This window comes from Protopterus annectens, chromosome 15.part0 (genome assembly GCF_019279795.1).
Source record: "Protopterus annectens isolate FY-2018-M chromosome 15.part0, PAN1.0, whole genome shotgun sequence".
Classification (NCBI taxonomy): Eukaryota; Metazoa; Chordata; order Ceratodontiformes; family Protopteridae; genus Protopterus; species Protopterus annectens.
Window position 1 is genome coordinate 645,269,078 of NC_056749.1, and position 27,550 is coordinate 645,296,627.

The following is a 27,550-nucleotide window of genomic DNA, read 5'->3' on the forward strand; positions in this document are numbered from 1 at the left end:
AAGCAATTAAAGGGGCTTTATCACCCACTTTGAATATTCCATTTGAAGAGTTGAGAAAGTCACAAAAGCCTTGAATGGCCTCTAAGCAACTACAATCTTGAAAAAACAGTTTAAAGTGGTCAGTAAGTAGACAGATGGGAGGTCTGTATTAAGCCAGGAAACACTCCTGCCAGAAAAAGAAGACTACTGCAAACTAAGCCTGCTATACAATTTGTACATCAGGAAATACAAAACATTTCATAACTCTACAAAAATATAGCATGTAAAACTACGTATCTTTCACTGATAAAAATCAGGAAATGCTCAAGAAATTACTAGAATACAGAATTTAGATGATAAGTTTGATATACCTATGTTATATGTCCAGTGGCCAGGTAGCTATGTTCACACAATGAAGATATATATATATATATATATATATATATATATATATATATATATATATATATATATTTTTTTTTTTGTGAACTTAAATACTAGTGACTTTGGGAAGCAGTTATATTGGGCCTGGCCATCACATAAGCAGTATTGACCTCATATGCATGTACAACATGTGAAACAATGAGTCTGGGAATACTAACATTTGACAGACAATTTCAAGTTGTGGTATTCAGTCTACCACAGACATTGTGAAACTGTTTTGTCATCTTTTTGAAAGAAAGCTGCATAAATGGATAATTTCAATATTGATGAGCTCTTTATTATTGGTTTTGTGAACTTCATTCTTACATACATGTGTCTACCCTATACACAATTACAAACATCTTAGGAAGCACTACTGATTTATTGGCAAAGGTTAATGATGGCAGCTTATGCTTAAAGCACTTTTTGAGGATAGTATAATGACACAGAGCCTCTGTGTCTGCCTATTTGCAGAGAGTACTTTCCATTCGTAAAGGATGCTCTGGCACCTTTGTAAAGTCCTGCATAGTTCATAATGGGGGCTTAATGGGGGTGTTATCCCTTTCCACCGATAAACAGTAGTATAACAAGTACACATTTGGTGCAGCGGTAGCGTTGTCGCCTCACAGCAAGAGGATCTCCTGTTTGATTCTTGGCTGGAGTGCCTTGTGTGGAGTCTGCATGTCCTCCCCACGGTCGAGTGGCATTCAAAAGACATGCGTGAATGGGCATGCCTTTGTTGAAGGTTGGGCATTGAGCTGGCACCTCGGCACTGTGAAAATCTACTGCCAATCATTAGAGGACCAGAGTTCCACTGTGGCGACCCCTAACCGGGAAAAGCCGAAGGAACAACATAACATGTACACATTTACAATTATAGTAATTATATTTTTTATAGCTTTTGCCACTGTCACACTGTCAAGCAGTGACATAAAAAGAGAATAGCAATTGTATTAACCCCATTTTTTCTCCAGCTACCCATTTTACCCAGAGGCCAAAGCCTATCCTGGTTTTTGGTGGGTGCAATGTAGGAAACAAATCATGATTACTACGCCAGTATATCACAGACCACACACACACATTTAAGACACCCAAGGCATGAATGCAATTTAGGAGTAGCCAACTCATTTACAGTATTTTTTACGTGTGGAAGCAAGCTTATGCTTCCAGTGAAAATCTACTTGGACATAGGGGAATATATATATATATATATATATATATATATATATATATATATATATATATATATATATTCCACATAAATGGTGCTCTAGGTGAGAAACTACAAGCATAAATGATTTATTTGCATTTTGGTTACAGCACATTTTTTAAACATTTGTAGTTTTATCTAGTTTCAAGATAGTAAGTTAAATAGTAAGAAAATATTAGGGTACAACCTTACACCATAATAATGGGTGATTTCAACTACCCTACCATTAACTGGGAAAACTACTCATGTACCAACTCTTGTGCTCAACATTTTCTGGAATTCATAAATTCCAATGCCATGGATCAACTTATCCACACCCCCACCAGGGGCAGCAATATCCTAGACCTGGTTATTACCAACATGGGCAACCGGTGCTCCACACCAGAGGTCAATCCCTCGTTGGTCAGATCCAACCATAAGCTAATCACCCTAGACATCCACATCCCTCCCCCACCCCCCATTAGGGAAACCACAGTAAACAATTTCTCCAAAGCCAACTTCACGCTTCTTAAGACAGAAGTGGCAAACTTCACGACACCCATGCTGATGGACAATAGAGGTATGACTGCTGAATCCTACACAAATGCACTTTATAAGCACTTACATGAGTGCATGGATCATGCAATCCCTAACAGAATCAAGATGCTATCCTCCAAAAAAAGGAAGCCAATCTGGTGGTCCCCTGCCATAAACAAAATCTACAACAGAAGAAAGAAACTGTTGCAAAAAAGAGTAAAATCCCATGATTGGAGAAACTCCCTGGTCAGCTTCAGTAAGAAGCTGAGATCCCTCATAAAATCCTCCAAAGCTAGTTATGAAAACAAAATCGCCACTGACTCTAAAGACAACCACAAAGCATTCTATAGCTATGTCAAGAATCTCAATGGCAACACTCAGATCTACTCTGAGTTACAGCACAATGGCACTACATATACAGAACCAACGTATATTGCCAACATCCTGGCAGATAAGTTCAGTGCTAACTTTACCCCTCTGTCATCCCTTAAAGGGCCCATCTCTATACCAGAAGAATGCGAAGTTCCTGCAATCACGGCTGCACAGGTAAAAAACACACTATCCAAAGCCTTGAACACAGCATCAATGGGACCTGACGACATCCCAGGCTGTGTTCTACATGAACTACAGAATGAACTGGCACCCCACCTAAGTACCATGGCCTCTGGGTAAAATGGGTAGCTGGAGAAAGAATGGGGTTAATACAATTGCTATTCGCCTCAAGCTATGTGCCCACTGAATGGCGCACAGTGACAGTTACCCACTCCACAAAGAGGGAGCCACCACAGACCCCAGAAACTACCGCCCCATTAGCCTAACGAGCCTGGTCTGCAAGGCTATGGAGCGTATCATCATGGACATAAACAATGACATTGGTAATCTCCAAACTCAGGACCCCACCCAGTTTGGGTTTGTAAAAGGCAGATCATGTCTCCTAAACCTGATAGACTTCTATGAAGCAGTCACCAAAGCCGTAGATGAGGGTAAGGTGGTTCACACAGCCTATCTAGATCTTGCCAAGGCTTTTGACACCATCCCCCACTCTGGAATTATAGATAAACTCACTAAACTAGGTATAAATCCATATGTCACAAGATGGATTGCCAACTGGCTCACTGACAGAACCCACACTGTGAAAGTAGCGGACTCCAAATCCAGCTTCAGACCACTGACAAGTGGAGTACCACAGGGTTCAGTCCTGGGTCCTCTCCTGTTTGGTATCTACTTTTCTGAAGTACAGGCCAACACAGAAGGTCTTTGGCTAATGAAGTTCGCAGATGACTGCAAACTAGGAGCCATAATCAAAACTCCAAAAGATGTGGACATCCTACAAAAGGGCCTTGCTGAGACAAATGCCTGGTGTCAAAGCCATGGCCTCAAGCTCAATGCCAAAAAGTGCATTGTCATTCATTTTGGTAAAAACTCAGTGCCCATGAACTACCACATAGGTGGTAGTCTACTTAACACCGAAAGTGTGATGAGACCTTGGGACACAGGTGGACAGTAGTCTCTCCTTTGATAATCACATCGCCACAGTAGTCAGGAAATCCTTCTATGTGGCACACCTCATCACAAAAGGTTTCTCATCCAGGAAAAAAGAGGTCATTGTTCCCCTCTACTCATCACTCATTAGACCCATTATAGAGTACAATGCCCCTTTTGGTATGTACCTCACAAGACATCTACAAAAACTGGAAAGGCCATAGAAATACCTCACAAAGAGGATTACCGGCCTCAAAGAGATGCCCTATGCAGACCGTCTCAAAAAACTGCAGCTTTTCTCCATTGCATATCGCCTACTCAGAGGCGATCTCTGCCTAACACACAAAGCTATGTCAAACCCAGAGCTTTTAGACATGCTCCACTTAAAGAAATCCCAATCCCTATGAGAAATCCCAATCCCTCTGGGGACCTAAACCTCGTCACCACAATAAACAGAACATGCTGGAGGGAGGGATTCTTGTCCCAGAGACTTCCCATACTCTGGAACAAACTATCTATCTATATCAAACAAAGCTCCTCATTAGCACTGTTCAAGAAAAATCTTGATGATTGGATGGGAGATAGGAAATTCACCCCGGGGATCACTTCTGTGGCTCTGCTCGACAGTGGCACAGGAAAATAATTTTCTTGGGTGGCGAAAGCCAGGGTACCTTTGGCTCGGCTTATATAGGCCCTAGGGCCAACAGCCTAATACCTACCTATGAACCTAAACAATATTGTATTGCAAATATTAACAAAGCATTAACTTTGGAAAGCCTCTACACTATAACAAATTTTGTTTCAGCTGTGACTTTACTTTCAGGCAACAGGATGACTGTTTCAGTTGTTTTCTCAGAAATCATGGAGAAGGTACAAAATGTGTGGCATAACAGACCTTGTATGGGGAGGGACCCTGTATAAAGAAGGGATCAGACCTGGATAGAAACTGAAATTAACATTGCTTCAGAGCAACTTAATGAATTAACTTGCATGCATTTAAAAATCACATGACATAGCACTAAACCCACTGTAACATTCAGAGAAATATGATAACAGAATGTTCTTAAGAAGGTCCAGTGTTTTATACTGGACCAAATAAATATAAAAGTTAACAACACAAACAAGTAGAAAAACAGTTCATTCTTGTCAGATTAACAGAAAATGATGCTCATTCATTGGTTTGTACTATCCTAAAATTAGGAATCTGTAATTCTGAGCAGTACTTTGTAAAAATATTTAACCCTGTTTTGAAATTCTTGATTATGAATACTCTTTGAATCATAATAAACAGGAAGGTGAACAAATGTAAATGTGAGCATTTAATCTGCAATGCATCTTTATTATAAATTTGAAAGGTGCAGGCTTATTATTTTTCTTTGCTGCTGCCTTATGAATACTGCTCAGTTTATCACCATTGTATGGAAAATTACCAGCTCATCAGTCAGCCATTTTCCAAAGTCACCCTGTGAATAAAAACAGTGAACCCTTTAGAGAACTAAAGCAATCTTTTGAAGGCTACTGTAGGTGACAAGTGCATATCTTTGAAATAATTTACACTTTAAGCAGAGCCTAAAAACCAGTGCAGATACATAATGGTCTTGTCAATATACATGCTTTTTTTCTTTCTGTTGAACACTGCATTGCTCAAAATTGAAAAGTTTCTGCTGACTGCTCTACTGTTTTATTAGCCCCAGAGGGTCATTTCAAGTGGACTACTGACAATAGAAAAATCAATGGCAAACTCAACATCTTCTTTAATAACTATCAATCACTGACTCAGAAAAAGCCTTCCTGATTAAAACTGGCCTTGTGTGAACTATTTGTTCTGTTATAAACCATTCACCTTAGAAAAACAGAATCTGATCATTCACAATCATTGCTGATGAGTCCCCTTTTTTGAAAGAGGTTTTATAAGAATAAGCAAAATAAAAGGTCATTGAAGAGCTACTGACTTGGACTTAATTAACATCACAGGTGGCTCAAAAAATAATCACGCTGCTATAATGCATCTTAATAGATTATGCTAAGCCTTGTAAACTGAATCGTATATCATAATACATGCACAGTGACCTTAAGTGTATGCATATTATCAGTGTTTTGTAGTTTGTGATATGTTAGCCCCCTATGCAAGTAAAGGAATAAAACACAACTTAGGAAACCAATGTAGTTGGAACACTGCAAAAGTTGTTGACAGAGCAGATGTACACAAACTGATCTCTACAGCTAAAAATGAGAAGACTTATTCACTTTAAGCTGTGATTGTCTTCTCTAAGACAATGTGATCATTACATTTGATGAATTATAGATATATACTGTCAATGTCACTGTATGAATATCTAATTCCTTTGTCATTTTCATTGTAGTTCTAGAAAATGAAAAAAAAATCATTAGCTCTGAAAATGATTGTAGTTCTAGAAAATGAAAAAAAAAATCATTAGCTCTGAAATTTGAATATAAGTTCTATTTCTTTCAAATGTATATTACTAACCTACTTGAAAAACAAAATGTAAAGACACCATTTATAGTCTTATTTTAATTATTTTGGTCAGTAGTTAACAAACAGGCAACTGCAAACTATTTTCTGCTCTAGAAATTATGTTAGACATAGGGAATGAAAACTGTGCTTTTAGGTATATGGTGATCATTTAGTTGAAAAATCCCATTTCTAAAGCATGTTCAGACAGGCTCGTTATGACCTACCCTAAAAACTATTACTGGATTTAGTAAACTATTCGTGTAAATGCGTGTTTATAATTTTTATGTGAAGTGTGCTTATAAACAAACAGCAGTTATAGTTTTAGCTTGAAAGGCTTTCCTTTCATTTTTAAGGCTTTTTGATTTTCTGTATTTAAGACCTTCTGGCATTGCAGTATGTGGTTTATTGTCAAATTGATCAACAACTCTTGGATCAAGTACCAATCAATCAGAAAGAAAGACCAAATCAACTTTCAGTGAACCTAAAAGGAAAGTCATTTTTCGCAGGTGTGCAAGTATACCTCCAAACGCTGACACTTCCAAACTGAAATACATCTACTTTGATGTTGCACAACAGTGAAGAAAAAAGAAAACTCCACAGTCTGCAAAGGCTGTTCTGCCTACTTTTCTTTGCTTGATTGACACCACTCATATGGGTATTGACAAGACTGATATGTTCCCTGCAGCATGATAACAAATACTGCTTCCCTTAACTCCAGATTCAGGAGATGATACTGATTATTGTTTCTGGTATGCATTTATGCCTTGTCATGTTAAATTGAATGTGTTTTAGATACCCAGATGTATTCCAAATGCCCAAATAAATGTTGTGCATGCTAGCTGAGTGATTTAGATTTTATTTCATTTGATTACCATTTTCCATATACAGTCTATGGTTACTACTCTAGTCTGATTGTGGCTTAAAAAAATTTACAATTATTACCTAGCTAAATGATCTGATAAACAATTAAATAATCCATCCTTGTGGATACTTTTTCATGATCACAAAAATAACATCATTTTGTTTTGCATTTTGCACCGGAAAAAAATCGGTGATCAGGGGAGCAAAATGTGTACACAGAAGAAAGCAGAGCATAATTATGTGAAGTACAGGATTTACTTTATCTCTGTATGCAGTATAAGTGTAAACTTAACATTTATGCTGAATATGTTTGCAAAGACATACACTGGGAAATACCCAGCCAACAGCAGGCCCACTAAAACACCAGAACACAGAATGATGACGTAAGCTATTTTTTGTGTGTGTATGTCTGCTTATGTTTAAATTTTCTAGAAATTTTCTTATAACTGAATCCAGTAAATATCAGGATTTTATCATGAAAGGTGTAGATGCCAGTTAAACTGACTTAGAGTGTTCATGGATTTCTTGCCTAAACCTAGCTAATTGTTATATCATCTTAGCTAGTTGTGAATAAGCCATAATCTGATCTGCACACTAACATTGATTCCAGGTATTTTCAGATATAAATTATTTTATATCAAGAGCATGATTCACTCAGGCTCTGACTCCAGCATGGCCATTTACAAAATGCAGTTCTACCTAGAATGACTCACCTGAGTCGCAAAGACTAAATATTAATGTTATAATACACGGACAACAGCAAAGAATGCAGTATCGATACTAAGGAAGAATGTGTATATGGAAGGTACTGAGTCAAGCAACCTCTGGGGAAATACCCACCCCGTCCTAGAGGGATTTGTCTCCGCTTTGTAGAACAGCACTTCCAAGTAAAAGCTGGGAGATTCCTCTGTAGGTTGTGATTCTGGGTCGGAGAACATCGCACATCTGTGATTTGTCTCAGCTTTGTAGAACAGCACTTCCAAGTAAAAGTTGGGCGATTCCTCTGTAGGTTCAGTATGATTCTGGGTCGGAGAACATCGCACATCTGAGATTTGTCTCAGCTTTGTAGAACAGCACTTCCAAGTAAAAGCTGGGCGATTCCTCTGTAGGTTCAGTGTGATTCTGGGTCGGAGAACATCGCACATCTGATTATCTTTCCAGACAGAGCAAAAACAGAGCCCTCCGTACTAGCTTGCCACTTCCCAGCTTTGCTGGCCTCCTGCTCCAGAACCAGACCTCACCTTATGATGGGTCTGAAATACATGGAATCGAACTAGCAGTGAACAGAAAGTAGTTACCTGTCCCTGAAGTCATAATTCTATCTGGAAGTCTCTTATGCAGAAAACTGTTATAGTGGTAAATCATCGCTGGGCACATTTATAACAAAAGAGGGTATATTTCAAGGATCCTTCAAGGATCAATGATCAGTGTCTGGAATATTTACCAGGCAAAGACTAGGATAGCACACACAGTAGAGATGTTAAGTTTCATGAAGGTAAGTTGTTGGATTCTGAAATAATCAGCAGTGATTGTGTGAACTGTTGATTAATGACCATCACTGCAGCCCTCCCTGTGATACTGCAATCCCAGAAATGACTACAATTGAGGGATATTGTAGCCTTAAAAGGAAGGGATGGATTGATAAAACCATTCCCCACAAAATAAATTATTTTTTGGTTGCCTAAGGAAACTGGATTTATAACAAAACATTGGATATTACCTAATCAGGACACAGAATATCCTATCAGAAACACAAAAACTCTCTAATAACAAAAATACACAATATTGTAGTGAAACAACACAGAAAACTTAAGAAACATTAGTTTTGTGGGAGGTGTATTCCTGTACTCTGCAACGTTACAGCTCCGTTCCCACAACCCTGATCGCTTAATATAATAATTTGAAGTATACACAGACTCAGAAAATAGTACACTAAGAACAACAAATCACCTCCCTTTACTCCCGACCAGCTTCTTAGTTTGTATAAAACTGAATCTGTGATGAAGCAACAACAGACGATGCACTGAAATCTTCATATTGAAAGACTTTATTTAAAGATACGTAGCAATTCAAATATCAACAAAACATTACTCAAAAATTGTAGTGGTCCAAGAAAATTATACAATTATAGAAAATGTATATTATACCGCAGGCAAGAAACAAATAGTGAATATTTATTTTCAGATAATGTTGCAGTATTACACAGCCTTTATGATTAAAACGTGGGGTAAAAATCTCATTAGGGTTCTGGTTAGGCGCACATCTACCACAACTGAAGAAGCAATGACTTAACTTCTGTTTCTTTATCTGTTTACTTTACTTATCAGTTACTGGACACTTGAGAAGTAACTGTGCTGTCATAGAGCAGAAAACCGCTGTCTGGATCATTTCATACGGACAAGATTTACTGTCCAGAGACAAGATTCCTTGATCTTGTTTACAATACAATAAGCTACTGAAAATCTCACTGCAAGCATATCACTACATGGTTTTGTTTATAGCACGTATCAAATGCACACAAATCTCATTTGGCATTTTTTTTTTAATTACCAGTACAATGTTAATAACACTGTAACATTTCCTAAAACTCAAAATGATAATATTATACTGAATAATTTCCTAGCATGGCGTGCTTCTCAAGTAACGATATATTGTATGAATATTCAGTACATGCCTGCATTTCTGTTAGGAACAAAATGTAAAGTAGTAGTGAAAAGATAAATGCATACTAGTACAATCAGTTTTGAATACTAATGTGGACTTTGGCTTTCATTATTTATGTTTCAGATAAACCAAATTAAAACACAGAGATGTCTTTTGTATAAAGTAATTTTTTTTTAAATTGTGATGTAGATGGATGATTTGAAAACATAATGCATATGAACCAGAATTTATGCTATGCAAATACTGAAGATGCCTGTAAAGTTTTCAACTGATTTAATAAGGCAACATTTATTATACTAAAAGAAACTTCCCCTTTGAAAATGTTCCAATTCACAAAATTAGGTCATAAATCAAAGATAAGTGGACAAGTTATTCAGTTCATACTGTCGATGCAAGTGCAGTTTCTTTTTATCATGGAGGTCTCAATGTGTTTTAAGATGAAAATCAAAAAAACACACAGACATATATATATATATATATATATATATATACACATACATACATACATATATGCTCAAAAGCATTGCCTGATTCATTTTACCATTTAACAAACATGCAACAGAAGTGCATTTGTTAAAAAAAGCTAGATACAAAGCTTTCACTGGACAGCCAGTGAGTAAAGGTTACCTCCAAAAACAACATAAAATTGCGTAAACATTTAACATATTTTGAAAATGTCTGACCTTCATTTCTGACATTCATGGAAGCCCTGTCAACATCACTTAAACGATAAGTGACTCATAAATGCAGAGTAATTGCTTTGCATGCTTTGTGAAACACTACTAGAATGCATTTGTTGAGCATTAGATAAGATTACTAATGGGGAACAGTTTTGACTTTTTCTAGCAGCAACCTTCTGTGTATCTGACCTTTTCCATAAAATTAACCATAGAATTTCAGGATGTTTTTCACATCTAAAAGTAAATGGAATTTCTGCACTGAAACAAAGACATTTCCAAGAAAACTCAATTTACTAAAACCCATCTTAAAGAAAAACTCAGCTTACAGAAAGTTTTCTTTGAAGAACGTTAGAAATATAACAAACATTGATTTTGTTGGGTTTCAAGCCCCTATACAGATTGCATCCATTACCTTGTACTCTTAGTGTTTGCTCTAAGTTAGTGAAGAGGTGGTCACTTGTATATCCTTATCTGTAATGAAAGTATGACTTCATAATATGGATATTATACATATACACATAGGGTTGGGAGGGTGGCCTAATGGTTAAGGTTTGCCTTACAAACACAAGGTGCAGGGTTTGAGTCTCACAAAGGATAATTGGCTAGGCTTAAAACGGCTCTCAAGAGCAGTTAGCTTACTACTAACCTATGAACTATAGGGACACACCTTTCCTCTCTTCCCACGATGGGAGAACTGGGGGGTAATGCCCTGAAAAAAACAAAATAGTATTTCTATTACATTTTCTAAGGTCCTTTAAGGAAAATTTTCAGTTGGATGGACTTTTAATTTGGTTGGTTAGTTCTGATAAGTTGAGATTACATAAAACAACTTACACATAGAGTCATGCGGCAGTGCAATTTATAGCTATATAAATACAACTACATAAAACAAATGAGAATGGACTGCACTTCTTTATGACGTGGTTTAGAATGTGTCAACATATCCTTAATGGCATACATCCTTATTGAGAAATGCACTAAAGGAGGATGGACTGCACTTCTTTATGACATGGTTTAGAATATAGCAACATGGCCTTAATGACATGCATCCTTACTGAGAAATGTACCAAATAAGGATGGACTGCACTTCCTTATGACGTTGTTTAGAATGTGGCAACATGGCCTTAATGGCATGCATCCTTACTAAGAAATGCACCAGATGAGGATGGACTGCACTTCTTTATGACATGGTTTAGAATGTAGCAACATGGCCTTAATGGCATGCATCCTTACTGAGAAATGCACCGAATGAGAATGGACTGCACTTCTTTATGATGTGGTTTAGAATGTGGCAACATGGCCTTAATGGCATACATCCTTATTGAGAAATGCACCAAATGAGAATTGACTGCACTTCTTTATGACGTAGTTTAGAATGTGGCAACATGACCTTAATGGCATATATCCTTATTGAGAAATGCACCAAATGAGAATGGACTGCACTTCTTTATGATGTGGTTTAAAATGTGGCAACATGGCCTTAATGGCATGCATCCTTACTGAGAAATGTACCAGATGAGGATGGACTGCACTTCTTTATGACGTTGTTTAGAATGTGGCAACATGGCCTTAATGACATGCCAGATGAGGATGGACTGCACTTCTTTATGATGTGGTTTAGAATGTTGCAACATGGCCTTAAAGGCATACATCCTTATTGAGAAATGCACTGGCAAGAATTTTTTGAAGCAAAATATCACTGTCAACTGAAATATATCAACACTCAACACCTAGTGAAGCCTTTTTGCCGTTAGTGACATGTGAAAACTGGGTTCCCTAAATGTCAGAACTTGAGTGCTATTTATTTGCTGGGTTGACTGATCTTGTTTTTCCTCATGGAAGCAGTTTAGTCATGACATACTGTACTAGTGCATTTTATCTTAATGTTGTTGCTGTTCTTTCGGCTTTTCCCGGTTAGGGGTCGCCACAGCAGAACTCCACTCCGCTAATGATTAGCAGTAGATTTTTTCAGTGCTGAGGTGCCCGCTTGAAGCCTAACCTTCAACGAAAGCACGCCCATTCATGCATGTCTTTCGAATGCCAATCGACTATGGGGAGGACATGCAGACTCCACACAGGAGGCGCTCCAGCTGAGAATCGAACGGGAGAACCTCTTGCTATTAGGCGACAATGCTACCGCTGCACCACCATGGCTTCCAGTAGTGCATTTTATCTTGATACTAATGTATAATTGCTTACATAAGATTAGAACTGGCAGGCATTTTTTAACCATTGCTGTTTCTCAGAGTTTAAGTAATCAAAGTAGGAATATAAGTAAATAAAGGGGTGAGGGAACTTGTTCTCCTGAAAATAAGTATTTTACTTTATTCAGAATGTTTACATGAAGTTTTTCCTTCTGTAAGTGCTGCTGGAACAATTTTGTTTATGAACTTGAAATAGATTTATGTTGACTGATTTGTGGTGATGGGCTTTGAAGAACCATTAGTCAATGTGATATAGTATAACAATCAAACCTTTATTTTATTCCCAGAAATGCCTATATTACTACTAAAGGAACTATGTACAGGAAACTACAGTGGTCTTCTGTGAATACACTTCCCTTAAACAGGATGTATTGTCAGTCTGGCTGTATTCATGCAACTGTAGTCTTCTCTTGCTGCAAAGTTAACTTCCCAATCTAGAGGTCAGAGTTTAGAGCATAAACCTAGCACAAATATAAATATATCTATATAGCTATATAATTGACAAAAATAGGAAGCCTCCCACTGAAGAACTGTGCAATACAAAGTATCCAATCAACAAAATAATTACCACAATCACAAAGGCCAATGTAACGGAATGTATGACACCAGTAAAATGGAAGATTGTCTTTGTTGGGATTCCAATTCTCAAATATACAGATATATGGATATACATGCATATACGTCTACACACACATATGAGCTACCATGTAGGACATCATGAACCTGTGTGGTTACTACAACATGGAGATAGGGTGCATTCATATGCAGCCGCATTAATGAAGTAAAATTTCAAACACATTTATGTCAGGCAAGGTTGCCTTTTCATCTCTGTTGCGAATTTAATTCAAATGTTACTCATTTTAGGTCAATAGCTACTGTAAAATTAGTATTAGTAATAAAATGGCTATTTGGGTGCATTCCTTAATGATGATATTATTCATGTAAGTTTAATTTTAGGAATGGTGTTTTCCATTTAACTAATGAGCAGTGTCGTACTCAGTGGGTGTCATGGCAATGTTAGCCTGGCATATGGCACATATTCGCTGCTGGTGAGTTTACTTTTATTTGGAAAGTATGTAAGTATATAGTACTCAAGGTGGATGACCAGTATTAGCCTATATAACATGGACATCTTTGAATTGTTGAAACTCAGTACCTACTATACCATACCATGCCCTTCTCTACTTGCACTAACATGAAATGACACCTGTGTATGTTTGACGCACACTGGTTGGGTTAATAAATAACTTCACCAGATATTTTTTTTTAGATTGTAGGTGCCTTCAAGCAATTAACAATAGTCTCATAAAAACTGACACGGTGGTACAGTAATGTTAATTGCATTTAAGAGTTTCTAAAGTGAAAAAGAGGCTGCTGTAAGGGAAACACAAGAGTGGCATGTAGTCTACTGTAGCAGTGGCTGGCCAGAGAGAAAGATGGCACTGAAAATTCCTGCACTTATGACAAAGTTGGATGGAGCTTCAAGTTAAAATTGTTGTGCTGGAGAGTGTAAGGCAGATTTTAGAAACAGTATCCCAAATCTACAAACTAATTGCATTTACAGTACCTCTACAATCATTTTTAGTCTTACCCCTTAACTCTAGCCCACTGCCTATCAACCTATTTGCTCCTCACCTGTGGATGAGAGGCAGCCCATTCATTCTCCAAGTATGGCAAGATCATTATTTCCCAGTTGTTCCCGGGGTAAGAGTGCATCAATCAATTCATTCCCTATTTAGAAGACAGAGTCATAAGCTGATAAGGTTTCATTCATATGAAAGTCTAACCCACTTAATTTTTCCCATAGTGCTTTGATAGATATCTCTGTTCTTTAAGATGCCTGGCTTCATAAAAACATGATGCTCCCTGGCAAATAGGGATGGAAGGTAAATGTATACAAGCCCAGACACATATTACACAAAAGTATATACGAAATGGACCCTCACAAGCATTTGAGAACAATGTAGTATATTATTGAGGATAGAAACTCGTATATTGGTATGGAAGTGAAAGGTGCAGTAAAAACTCCAACAGACAAAAATACTGAGGTGTAAATCTTAGATGACATACATTCAAGGTAAACATCTTACAGTGTCCCAATAGGATAACGCAGGCCACTGCGTCATTTCAAATTTTATGTTAGAAGAAGTAAATAGATGACCATTTCACAAAACATGTCTTGTTCCTTTTTACAGTTTAGTGCCAGGTGTTTATTAAGTTACATTGGCATGGAGGCAAGTGCTACTGATGCCTGAATGATACTACAACATACTCTAGTTTCTGCTCGTCAGTATGAAGATTTCAAAGTTTTATTTTATGTGTATCCACCAGTGGGCAGCAAATACAACACTGTTAAATGGATTCAAGGAAATTGTGGCATTTGTTTTGAAAACATTGGATATAATAATGACACACTTCTTAATTATAAAGTGTTGCAGAGAGACTTTAACATGACAGCCATTTGATTTACAGCAGCCTTTTATACAGTAAAAGTCCATAGGTCCTCTAAAAAACATGTCCTGTATGAAAGAGTAACATATACTGCAGAGTAATATGTATACCAAAAACACCATTTAATTTATTTGCAATGTTAGAGTTCAACTAAATAGATGGCTGCAGCTCACAGTAAGAGAGTGTGTGTGTGTGTGTGTGTGTGTGTGGGGGGGGGGGGCAAAAAATGTTAGCGTCTTTGCAAACAGTTATGTCAGCAAAATATCCACCAGGCCTCAGGGCCCACATACAAAACTTGTAGTCAAATTCAGTAGTTTCCTGGACATTTATACACATTTTAATAGTCAGACATTTATGAAAATCTAGCATCCACTTCAGTGAGAGTCTTATCCCTTGTTTGTGTCTTTCGGCTTTTCCCAGTTAGGGGTCGCCACAGCAGAACTCCGGTCCGCTAATGAGTTTTATCCCTTGCATGATGCAAAATACCTGGCATGTGCTCTGAAGCAGCTAGGAAATGGTAAAGACTTGAAGATCAAAAATAATAAGTTGGCTTTGTTTATAGAGCTTTGATTGGTGTAGCACCAAGACAAAGTTAATGATGATTGGTCAGATTCTGTTGTATATATAAACAATAACCCATGCCTGGGTGTGGGTAATGCTGGTTTTACCCATGGTTGGTGTGGTTTGATCACGAGGGTGAAGCCAAGTGGCCAAACAAAGACAACCGTGAGTAAATCCAGCATTACCCACACTCAGAAGTGAGTTACTGCTATTATACAATGACATTATTTAAGAAAAAAATACTTATTTTCCTTAAATAATGGCATTGTATAATGCCTCTGTGCTGCCCTTCTGCTGCTGTCTGGTATTCTGTGGCAGTTCTGATGTACTGCGCATGCAAATGCTTACACAGTACATCAGAGCTGTGGGTGGAAGCAACGGAGAAAGCAAGATCTCCATTGCTTTTTACAAAGTGTCTAGCTATGTTAAAGGAGTTTAACATAGCGAGACAGCTTTAAAAAAAGTAATGGAGAAAGGAAGATCTCCATTACTTTTTTTAAAGCTGTCTCGCTATGTTAAACTCCTTTAACATAGCGAGACAGTTTCTAAAAAGCAACAGAGATCTTGCGTTCTCCGTTGCTGTAAAAAAAAAAAAAAAAAAAAAAAACATACTAATGGAAAAGGTCCAGGCGACCAGACCTTTTTCCATTAGTATAAGTCTGATTTACAATGTGCACACTGTCCAATCAGCATGCAGGTTTTGGAATATTAATGGGGGGGGGTCGTTGTATAATTCTGGGTTTTATTCCAAATTAGAATGTTTGACTAGATTTAAAAAAATAAATCATATATGTTCAGATTTGCTACAGACACTGCAGCTATAAATGCACTTTCATGTTTATGACCACTGATTTAAGTTAATTTGTGCTGGTCACTGATGTCAGTTAATTTGAGTAATCTCTATTTTGTGACAGTAAAAAAAAGTGCCCCACATCCCTTTGTGTTCCCATTATGATGTTAAATGCTTTTTAGCAGAGTATCCTATCTAGTAAAAGTGTTATACCATACCTATTCAGCTTAGATGCCACGACTTTGTAGTTAGAATAACAGTAAGGCAGTCCATAACAGTCATTTACTGTGTCAAGGCTTTCCAAATGAACGATTTATACATTCAAGAAAGAGTTTTTACTTAAGATAATTTACATGTTTCAGAAATTTCCTGAGAATCAGTCAACAGTCTGATTTGATCCATATTCCATCTAACTTAGCTACAGCCACCAAGCTGAGTACAAATGACTTCATTACCTAAATCACATCCATTTTAAAAAGGCATGTCCAGATGATGGTCTCTATGCTGCAGTTTTGGCACGTGTATGTAATATAGCCAGTGAATGACATAATGTATCAAAAATCATACAGTGTACTGAAATACTGCAACCTTGTTCTACAACTGTAAACATATGTTCGTGAATCTGAATTATATTAGTATATCTACTAGTAGTAGAAATACCATCTTCAGTCTCTCCTGAAAGGACCCCTAGTCCTGTTGGGACCAAGTCAATCAAAGTACAGATAAAATAAAAACAAAATAAAAAAAAAGAAACTTGGCAGTGCAGTTGTTAATGCCTTTTTCAAGAATCATACCATTTGATGCCACTACAATATGGTGATGTTTTTCCAAGAGGATCAGACATTCACCTCTGACTAAAATCAATTATCATAAATTCCATTAAGTAACAAACTGTTGCCAACAGATAACACAAGTATAATGTGACTATCTTAATGAAATTAATATCTGCAGTTCATTACAAGCTAGGTAGTACTAAATACAGAACAAACCCTGCTAGGCATACACGTCATCTTTCCCTTTTCTTAGAAAATTAGTGTCCCCCACTCTTCATCTTTATCTTGTAAGATTAAAGTTTATTTTAAAGTTTTACTGTGTTTAAAGAGATCATTTCAGAGGACAGAAGAACACAGTGCTGGAGCAGCATTAGAGCATTTGAAGTAGTTGTAAATATTAACAGTCTGTGGGGAAAGAAAAAACAAAAAATTATAAATAAATGAGGTTTGGAGCAGACCATTTTGTCCCAGGACATCTTCAAATGGGGCTAGATACACAGATTAGCAGGAATTAAGAGAATAAGGGGAGGATAGGGTTAAATGGGATGGAGGGAGGTTTAGGAGGAAATGAGGTAAGGGTAGGGAGAGGCTTAGAGGGTTTTGTCAAGTGTAACTGAAGTAGGAGTCACATTTTCAGCATGGTTTGCTCTCTTCTGTTCCCCCTCTGGTGTTGGATGTGCAATTCAATAAGTTGGGAAGGAAAGTGAGCGGTTGTTCTATTGGATAAGTTAATAAGCAAGCAGAGTTGCTTATTTGGATGGTGGGGTAATTCAATAAATTGAAGGTGAGCGAGTAATGCTGCCTTGTTAGTGCAAAGATAAGTGAGCAAGTGTGGGATGCTGCTTATCAAGGGTGAGTGGTTTTGTTGCCCTTATGGTTATTTTATGTTTTCTTTCATGGATGTTATTTTTACCTGTGGCAGGTTTTTGGTGAAATTTATAATTATTGGTCAACAATCAATCATGTATATGGAAGTTTAATAAAGGTTGTCAAATGTCATTCGGTTTTCTGTGTTTATTGAAGTGGACTAGGACAAATGCTACACTAACTTTGTCCAAGGCTAGACAACTATATTTAACAGTCCAGTATATACTGCCAAAAGATGTTATTTTAAATGAATGTTTTGATACATCAGAACAAAGTGAATATAAGTGTTGACAAATTTGCTAACCTAGATTTGTAGTATCCTAACACATGAGGTTGAATTCATGTAACTGTGTAAATACTTTGATTAATTTCCTACTGGCTGATGTACAATGAATCCTGATATGGCAGAAAATTCAAGATGGCCAGGGAATAAGATCATCATTTTGCTATACTTTGGCATGGTATCCCATTGATACTATGTTGAGAGGTAACCTGATTTCTATAAGCCAAGTAAGAACTGGCAATGAATGGTAAATGAGCTGATAGAATATGACATTGATGGATACTGATTTTTCCACCCTTGTATATTAATGGATCAAAATAGTTTATTTTGATATGAAGTAAAAACTGGTAGACACAGAAAGCCAGGATAACCAGTAATCCACAAACGTTTATTGATAAACCACAGGCTAATTGCTTTCGTCTTGTAAAAAAGACATCTTCAAAACCTTTTTTACAAGATGAAAGCGCTTAGCCTGTGGTTTATCAATAAATGTTTGTTGATTACTGGTTATCCTGGCTTTCTGTGGCTCCAAGTTTTTACTTCATATTTTATTTTTGACTGGAATTGGTGTGTTTCGTGTTTCATATTGAGTTTATTTTGATAGTGAGAGGGTTCTACAAATATAATAAACGAATACATGATTTTTATGAATAACGGTATAAAAGTCTTTATAATACTTGTTTAAAACTGCGATGCTATATTCAAAAGGAAACCTTGAAAACTGACAACTTGAGCACCATAAAGTAATATATTTTTATGAATTGTACTCTATAGTACATGTAAGAATATGTAGTATAAACAGAATAAAGGTATTTTGATAAAACTAACTGCACAGTAATGGAAATATCACAGTAACTGCAATGGCACTGAAATAAATGAATAAGGCCATTTTAGTTCTCTGAGGTCGGAACATTTGAAGGATGATGACTGCCACAGTGAGAGGGTACGGGTAAACATGCATAAACAAACAGATGCATTATGCATTTACTGCAACTTATATGGTATCTGTTATAAGTTCATACCTCTGAAAAAAGTCAGTGTTTTGGCATTAGAGACATTGGCTCCTGGTAATACGAAAATGAAATGTTTGATATTAGTGTCACTTGGTGAGAGCAATATGTTATTACCCTAGTCTGCCTCAGATGGAGAAGAAATATGTCTGCAACATGCTTACCAGTACAAATGTTATAGTCAGTAGATGTATTTCTCATCCCTGACAAATGTATTCAGGTGAATGATATAGCATAACAGTAAAAAAGTCATTTCAACCCACAAATGATGAAAATTAGTCCTACATGTAAACACATTTTTCTTTTTTCAGCGATGCAGTTTTGCCATTGAAATAATCAATATACATACACACACACACACACACACACACAAACACACACATATATATATGTAGTAGAGAGCTTTTGTTTGTGTGTGGGGAGGAAGGTGTGTGTGTGTGTGTGTGTGTGTGGAGTAGAAGTGCTAATTCAAATCTCTGGTGTGCGAGATTTTGAATTTCACGCTTCTGAGTTTTCGTTGTTTTAAGGTTTCGACTTTATAGCTTTGAAATACTGAATTTCGATATCTCAGTATTTTGAGGATATAAAGTGAATCCATATATAGCCTTTCACACTGGTACACTTTTCTAGTTAGCACACATATGTATTTAAACTAATGGTTTACTATATGATGTCTTAAATTACCAATCCCACAACAGTAGGTGAGAAGTACATGTCTATAATAATCTTGGTTCACTGAGATACAAGTGCCATGCTACTGCAATTACATCTGAACACTCTCAGGAGTATGCAACAGTACTTTAATTAATCAGAACTAATTAATGGTCCAAACTCATACAGCCACATTTTGCAAACAAAAAAGTACACCCTCATTAGGCTTAAAAGATTATTACATTTTGTTTGTTTTGTTACAAGGAATAAAGTACCTGGCAATATATTTCAAAGTGAGCATAAAGTAAATGCATCATAACTGATTTAGTACATGTTTCAGTCTTCTAAACTGTGTATCTACAGTAGTTTCGCTAAGGGCATTTCAGTAAATAAACTAAATTCTAAATTATTCAGCAAAATACATAGCTTGCAAACATATGAGCATTAAGGTTGTTACATGACTGAGATTTACAAATTAAATAGTAAAAAATTATTTGTGGTGGTATACGATATACAATTTACTCTATAGACTGCGTAAACTTTTACATTTATTTGGCCTGATGCCCTGCAACAACACACCATACCAAAATAGCACTTCATGACCTTTATTAAACTTTCTTAATCACAGTTTTATTGAACAGCATCCTTAAATTTTCTGATCACCAAGAACATTCGTGTAACAATTTACCAGGGCAGTGAATCCCACTTACCCTGCCCACAATAAGCGGTGTTGCCACCACCACTTGCTTACTCTCATATCAAAGCAACGTACCCTGCTCATTTTGTTCCCCCTCCAACCCCTCTGAATCCGACACCTGAAACCAGAGGGGGAACAGAAGAGGCACAAGCCTGCCCATCTTCTCCGCCTACCAGCCTGACGCAGGCTGTTCCCCATCACTTACTGCAATACTTTCACCAAACCTACCAAAAACAAAGCCAAGTATACATTAAGCAAATCTAAACCAAACTCGCTCGTGTGCACTCCTTCCTCTCTAAATCAAACTCGCTCGTGTGCACTCCTTCCTCTCTAAACCAAACTCGCTCATGTGCACTCCTTCCTCTCTAAACCAAACTCGCTTGTGTGCACTCCTTCCTCTCTAAACCAAACTCGCTCGTGTGCACTCCTTCCTCTCTAAACCAAACTCGCTCATGTGCACTCCTTCCTCTCTAAACCAAACTCACTCGTGTGCACTCCTTCCTCTCTAAACCAAACTCGCTCGTGTGCACTCCTTCCTCTCTAAACCAAACTGGGCGCTTGACATCAAAGTCCCTATTCTCTATCATATGCATACCCAAATTCACCAGAAGCATAGACAACCTAAAATATACAAGCCGATGTGCCCGCTCTGTTCCCATGAAACTCCAAAATAAACTTGTATTATTTCAGACCACACAATACACATACCCAGAAATGCCCTCTTTAAGGTAGCCAAATCTGCTGATATCCTATGTACCAACTGGAACTTTGGTATTACTCCCAAACTGTTACCTGCCAAATGAACCACTAGCACTCATGAAATCACATTCTGTAGCTGTACATTCGCAAACTCCTCCACAACTTGATGACATCTGAGGCCTCTGACACCATGCCGTTGGACTATCCAACTGAAGTGATGTAAACCCTGCTGACTGCCATCCCATCCTAACTGCCACCCAATGAATATAGGAATGAATGACAATCTCTTTACTTATAATATATATATATATATATATATATATCTATGGGTTTACTATCAAATGACTGAAAATCAAAAGACAATCTCAAAAAGACTGAAAATTAAAAATATTGAATACATTTTTAATGCAAGGGGCAAGCCCCCCTGCTCCCTTCATGTGGGGGGCTGCACCCACCATACCCCCTGCTAAGTATATATATACCATAGGTTCATAGGTAAGTACTAGGCTATCTGCCCAAGGGCATTTATAAGCCTAGCCAGAATGTGTTGGCTTTCGCCACCCTCTTAGATTAGTTCCATGTGCCTCCTCTGTCCAGCAGAGCCATTAGTTCCCTGTGCCACTGTCCAGCAGAGCCATTAGTTCCCTGTGCCACTGTCCAGCAGAGCCATTAGTTCCCTGTGCCACTGTCCAGCAGAGCCATTAGTTCCCTGTGCCACTGTCCAGCAGAGCCATTAGTTCCCTGTGCCACTGTCCAGCAGAGCCATTAGTTCCCTGCACCACTGTCCAGCTGAGCCAGTGCAGTGATCCCCGGGTTAAATTTTCTGTTTCCCATCCACCCGTCAAGGTTCCTCTTGAAGAGTGTTAGTGAGGGGCTCTGCCTGATGTATATTGGAATCCGTTTCCAAAGCATGGGGAGTCTCTGGGATAGGAATCTATCCCTCCAGCATGTCCTATTTATTGTTGTGGTGAGGTTTATATCTCTAGAGCATGTGGCTCTCTGGTATTTGTTTTTTTTTAGGTGGAGCATGTCCATCAATTCTGGGTTGGACATGGCCTTGTATGTCAGGCAGAGATCACCTCTGAGGAAGCGGTATGCAACCGAGTACAGCTGGAGTTTCTTGAGTCTGGCTGCATAGGGCATCTGTTTGAGGCCAGTAATCCTCTTGGTGAGGTACATTTGTGGCCTTTCCAGCTGTTGCAGGTGTCTTGTAAGGTACATCCCAAATAGGGCGTTGTATTCTATGATGGATATAATGAGTGATGAGTAGAGAGGCACAATAACCTCTTTTGTTCTAGATGTGAACCCTTTTGTGATTAGGTGGGCCACATAGAAGGATTTTCTAACCACCTTGGCAATATGATTATCAAAGGAGAGATTACTATCTACTTGAGTCCCCAGATCCCTAATTACATTTTCTGTATTTAGGGGACTACCACATATGTGGTAATTCGCTGGCACTTTGTTTTTTCCAAAGGGGATGACTATACACTTTTTGGCATTTAGCTTGAGGCCATGATTTTGACACCAGGTATCAGTCTCAGTGAGACCCATCTGGAGGGTGTCTGTATCAGCCAAAGAATCAATTATGGCCCCTAATTTGCAGTCATCTGCGAACTTGGTCAGCCATAGTCCTCCTACGCTTGCCTGTACCTCTGAGAAATATATACCGAACAGGAGGGGTCCTAGGACTGAGCCCTGCGGGATGCCACTTGTAACTCGTTTAGAGTCAGACAGAGCCTGCAACTCTCATCATGTGGGTTCTATCCATGAGGCAGCTGGCAACCCATCTCATGGCGTAGTGGTTTATGTTCAAGCTGGTGAGCTTGTCTATAATACTAGAATGAGGAATGGTGTTGAAAGCCTTTGCGAGGTCTAGGTAGGCTGTGTGGACCTCCTTTCCCTCATCTAATGCCTTGGTAACCATCTCAAAGAAGTCCACCAGGTGTAGGAGGGATGATCTGCCCTTAACAAAATCATCCACCAGGTGTAGGAGGGATGATCTGCCCTTAACAAAACCAAACTGGGTAGGGTCCAAGGTTTGGAGGTTCCCGATGTCTCTGTTAATGAGTTCCATGATGATGCATTCCATAGCCTTGCAGACCAGGATAGTAAGGCTTATAGGGTGATAGTTCCCGGGGTCTGTTGTGGCTCCACCTTTGTGGAGTGGGATAACTGTTGCTGTGCACCACTCTGTGGGTACAAAGCCTGTAGAGAGGCTGAGTTTGAACAGTGTGTTTAGGTGAGGGGTTAGTTCATTTTGGTGCTCTTGTAAGACACAGCCTGGGACCCTGCCCGGTCCCATTGAAGCTGTGTTTTTGGCTTTGGATAGGGCTGTTTTAACCTGTGTGTCAGTGATTGATAGGCCCTATATTCTTCTGGTATGGTTATCGGCCCTTTAGGGGGTGAGAAGGGGGTGAAGTTTGCACTAAACCTGTCTGCCAGAATGTTTGCAATATCAGTCGGTTCAGTGTATTTTGTGCCATTCTGCACTAACTCAGAGCAGATCTGAGAGTTTCTACTTAGGTTCTTGATGTACCTAAAAAACACTTTGCGGTTATCTTTGGAGTCATTGGCAATTTTTCTTTCGAAACTAGCCTTGGATGATTAAACGAGGGATTGCAGTTTCTTGCTGATACTGATCAGGGATGTCTTTCCTTCTTGGGATTCTACTCTTTTCTGTACTAGTTTCCTCCTCCTGTTGTATAGCTTGTTTATGGCAGGGGTCCACCAGACTGGTTTCCTTTTCTTGGAGGAGTGAGTCTTGGTTTTACTTGGGATAGCACAATCCATGCATTCTTGCAGATGCTCATATAGTGCCTTTGTAAAGGTTTCAGCAGCTTGGACAGCATTGTCCTTTAGCATGGGGGCTGTGAACCTTTCCACCTCAGTCTTAAGTAACGTGAAGTTTGCTTTCGAAAAATTTTTCATGGTGGATTCCTTGGTTGGGGGTGGGGGCGGAATGTGGATATCCAGAGTGATTAGTCTATGGTCTGATCTAACCAGTGGGGGGTTGACCTCTGGTGTGGAACACCATGTTGGTGATGATCAGGTCCAATATGTTGTCCCCTCTGATAGGGGTGTTGACCAGTTGATCCAGGGCATTCAAGTTTATAAATTCTAGGAAGCATTGAGCAAGGGAGTTAGTACTTGAGAAATCACCCAGTATTAAGGTGTTTGGTAGGACCTTCATATTTCCCAGTGTCTCCAGAAATGCAGAATGGGAGTCCTGGGCCATGGTGGGTGATCTGTAGCAAGCTACAATTTGGATTGCAGTTTTGCCCATTGTTAGTTGCACATAGATGATCTCTGATGCATTGTGCTGTGCCACTAACCTGGAGGTGTGGGTATCCTTGATGAATATGGATACACCCCCACCTTTTCTGTTTCGGTCCTGGTTCTGTGGCCGAAAGGTATGGTATGGGTTATAGCCTAGTAGTGCTGGGGTGCTCTCAGGAGCCTTAAACCAGGTTTCTGTTACTGCACAGATGTCGATGCTCTCCATACTGAGAAGTGCCTAGAGTGTGTGCATTTTGAGGTTTAGACTTCTGGCGTTGAGTAGCATTACCCTCAGTTTTTGGTTACTTGTGCTATTTATGGTGGTGGGTTTGTCTTTTGAGCCTTGCCTAAAAAAGGCACTATGGGGGCGGCAATAGCGTTGGCCAGTATTCAAAAGTCTAAGGGTGACAGGTGCAAGCCATCTCTTGTGAAGCAATGTGGTTTGTCGAGCATATTATCCCAGACGGACAGATACTGGATCCCCTTTGAATGACACCAGAAACTTAGCCAGTTGTTGAAATTGATCATTTTTTATTTATACTGTGGCATAATTCTTGGTGAGGGCAGGATGTTACTCAGGGTCAGGGTCATATCAGCCTGGGCTACATGATCAGAGAGCTGTTCCATGTCTCTTTTCATGTAGTCCAGGCAGGTACGTCTCAGGTCATTCACACCAACATGGTCAATGACAAAGTTGTATTTGTACTCGTTCTGGAGTGACCTGAGTGCTTGTGTTATGTGGCAGATCCGGCACCTGACAGGCAGCTAACTGTAACCTTCTCCTTGTCCAGGCTAGTTAGTGGGACATCCATGTGCCTGACTATAGAGTCGCCTATTACTAGTGTGTTGGGTATGTTATTTTGCATTAAGGGCTGTGATTGCATGGCACACTGATTTTGTGAAGTATGTGTTTCATGGTTGGTGATGGGGTGTGGAGGTTACTTGGATGTCTGCTTTGGAGGTCTCTGTTGCTTTTGCAGATTTTTACTTAGAGCCTCCAAGTATGTTTTCATGTATTCATGTGTGTTATTTGCCAGTGCTGGTTTATTAGGTCTATGTGAGACTGGTGGTGTGTTGCAAGTATTATCCTTCTCCTCTTGACTGTCAGTTCCAGTCTTCGGTTGAGAGAGCTTTGCCTCCAGTTTGGCTGTATAATTGCATCTCTCGCATATATTAGTGTTTGGTGGTAGGAGGAGAGGGTTGTCTGTGTACATGAGGCAGTTGTAACATTGCCTCAAAATGCCCAGATTCACCAGTTGGACTGGAGAGTACACTGGAAACTGCCCTTTGGACATGCCTGAATAAGTAAGTTGTTTTTTTGATTGGCTGCTGGGGACAAATAGAGAGCCTTGTCCTTCTAGACAGTATAGGGGGGAGGTCTAGTGCTAGGGTTAATTAGTGCTTGCTATGAGTTCTAAGCAAGTGCTTGACTGTGAAATGAATGGTTTGAGTGCTAAAGTTGAAGGTTTGTCTAGTTCCAAAGGAAAAATTGAAGAGTAGACTTCGTGGAGCAGAAAATAGTTTAACTCTAGCTAAATGGTACTGCCCGGTGCACAAAAACACACAAATGCGTTTTTTATAGCAGGGAAGTGAAAGAGATAGAAATTATCCCAAAATGGCTGATAAACTACTAACTTCTGGGCTGAAACCACTCCTCCAGGGCCAGGTAGGCTGCTCAAAGCTCCCCTCTCTCACAGGTGAACAGAGATACTTCCTTCTATCCAAGTAAGGTATGAGCAACACATAAACTTGTAACTCGGCCCTGGATTCAGCAATAACCTGAAAACTGGACTATACTAGTTCAGAAAGGTGGGTAACAAGTGTATGTATCTGTATATATATATATATATATATATATATATATATATTGATATTTTTATTCTCTCTTTTATTCCAAGATCGCACAACAGTGGAGAAGGGGCAAATTCCATCATTCAATATTTTGAATTTTCAGTCTTTTTGGGATTCACTCTGATTTTCAGTCATTTGATAGTAAACCATATTAAACAACCTGATCCTGTCAATCAATTATCTAATACAAGATAAAAAGGAATTTGAAGACAAGCAACCTACCCTCTTAATAACCACCACTAACCTCCCTTCTCTGGCCAAATCAGAAGCCCTTCCCATGTGAAAGGAATGAGTTGAAAACCTCTCACCCAGAAAACCAAGTCACTGCAACTCCATTCTCATCATACAGACAAAATATCATCTTACCCCTTTTGACTGAGAAAAAAACTAAATATCATCTTACCTCCTTTTGACTGAGAAAAAAATATCCTGAGGATTGCCCGCTTGCATCTGCTGTAACCTTCTGCCCCACCCTACTAGACACAATGATTGTTTTCTGTCCTTTTGCAAAACTATCTGCAAACTCCTACCCATCTGATCCATCTTAGATCTACGCAACCAAATCTCTATGGATATAGGAAATACTATCACATTCCGCCAAAACAATGGACCTCCTAACTCTGATGCCCTAAATGCTCTGTGATACATCCCGAATGACAGTGTCACCCCCAAAGTAAAATCTGATGAATCCCCAATCATTAACTCTAAACCCCTCAATAAAACCTTAAGAATCTGTCTTGTGATTGGCCATCACCTGTCCTCCTAAACCCAGCAACTCTACTTGATCATTTCAACATCTGAGCTACTGTCCAGGATTTTGTGAAATCCTCCAACCCTGCCACCCCTGCAAATATACTGATAGTGGCCAGATCCACCTTAATTGACTGAAGAGCCTTACCTTGCACCCAAGCCTGAGCTAAGTATTGCAACAATAACTGCTCAGACCAAAATCCCTCTTCAGGCAGCCTCAAAACAAATTTATCAAAATCATGTAAAACCCTTCCATTTGCCTTCCTTGTGTACACTACCCAAGACTGCTGCATCAACCATCTGCTTACTTCATTCCAATCTTCCACACCTCACCTGTCAACTGAACGAGTTCATCTTCTGCCTCTGAAGCTAACTGCTGGAACCAGGAAAACT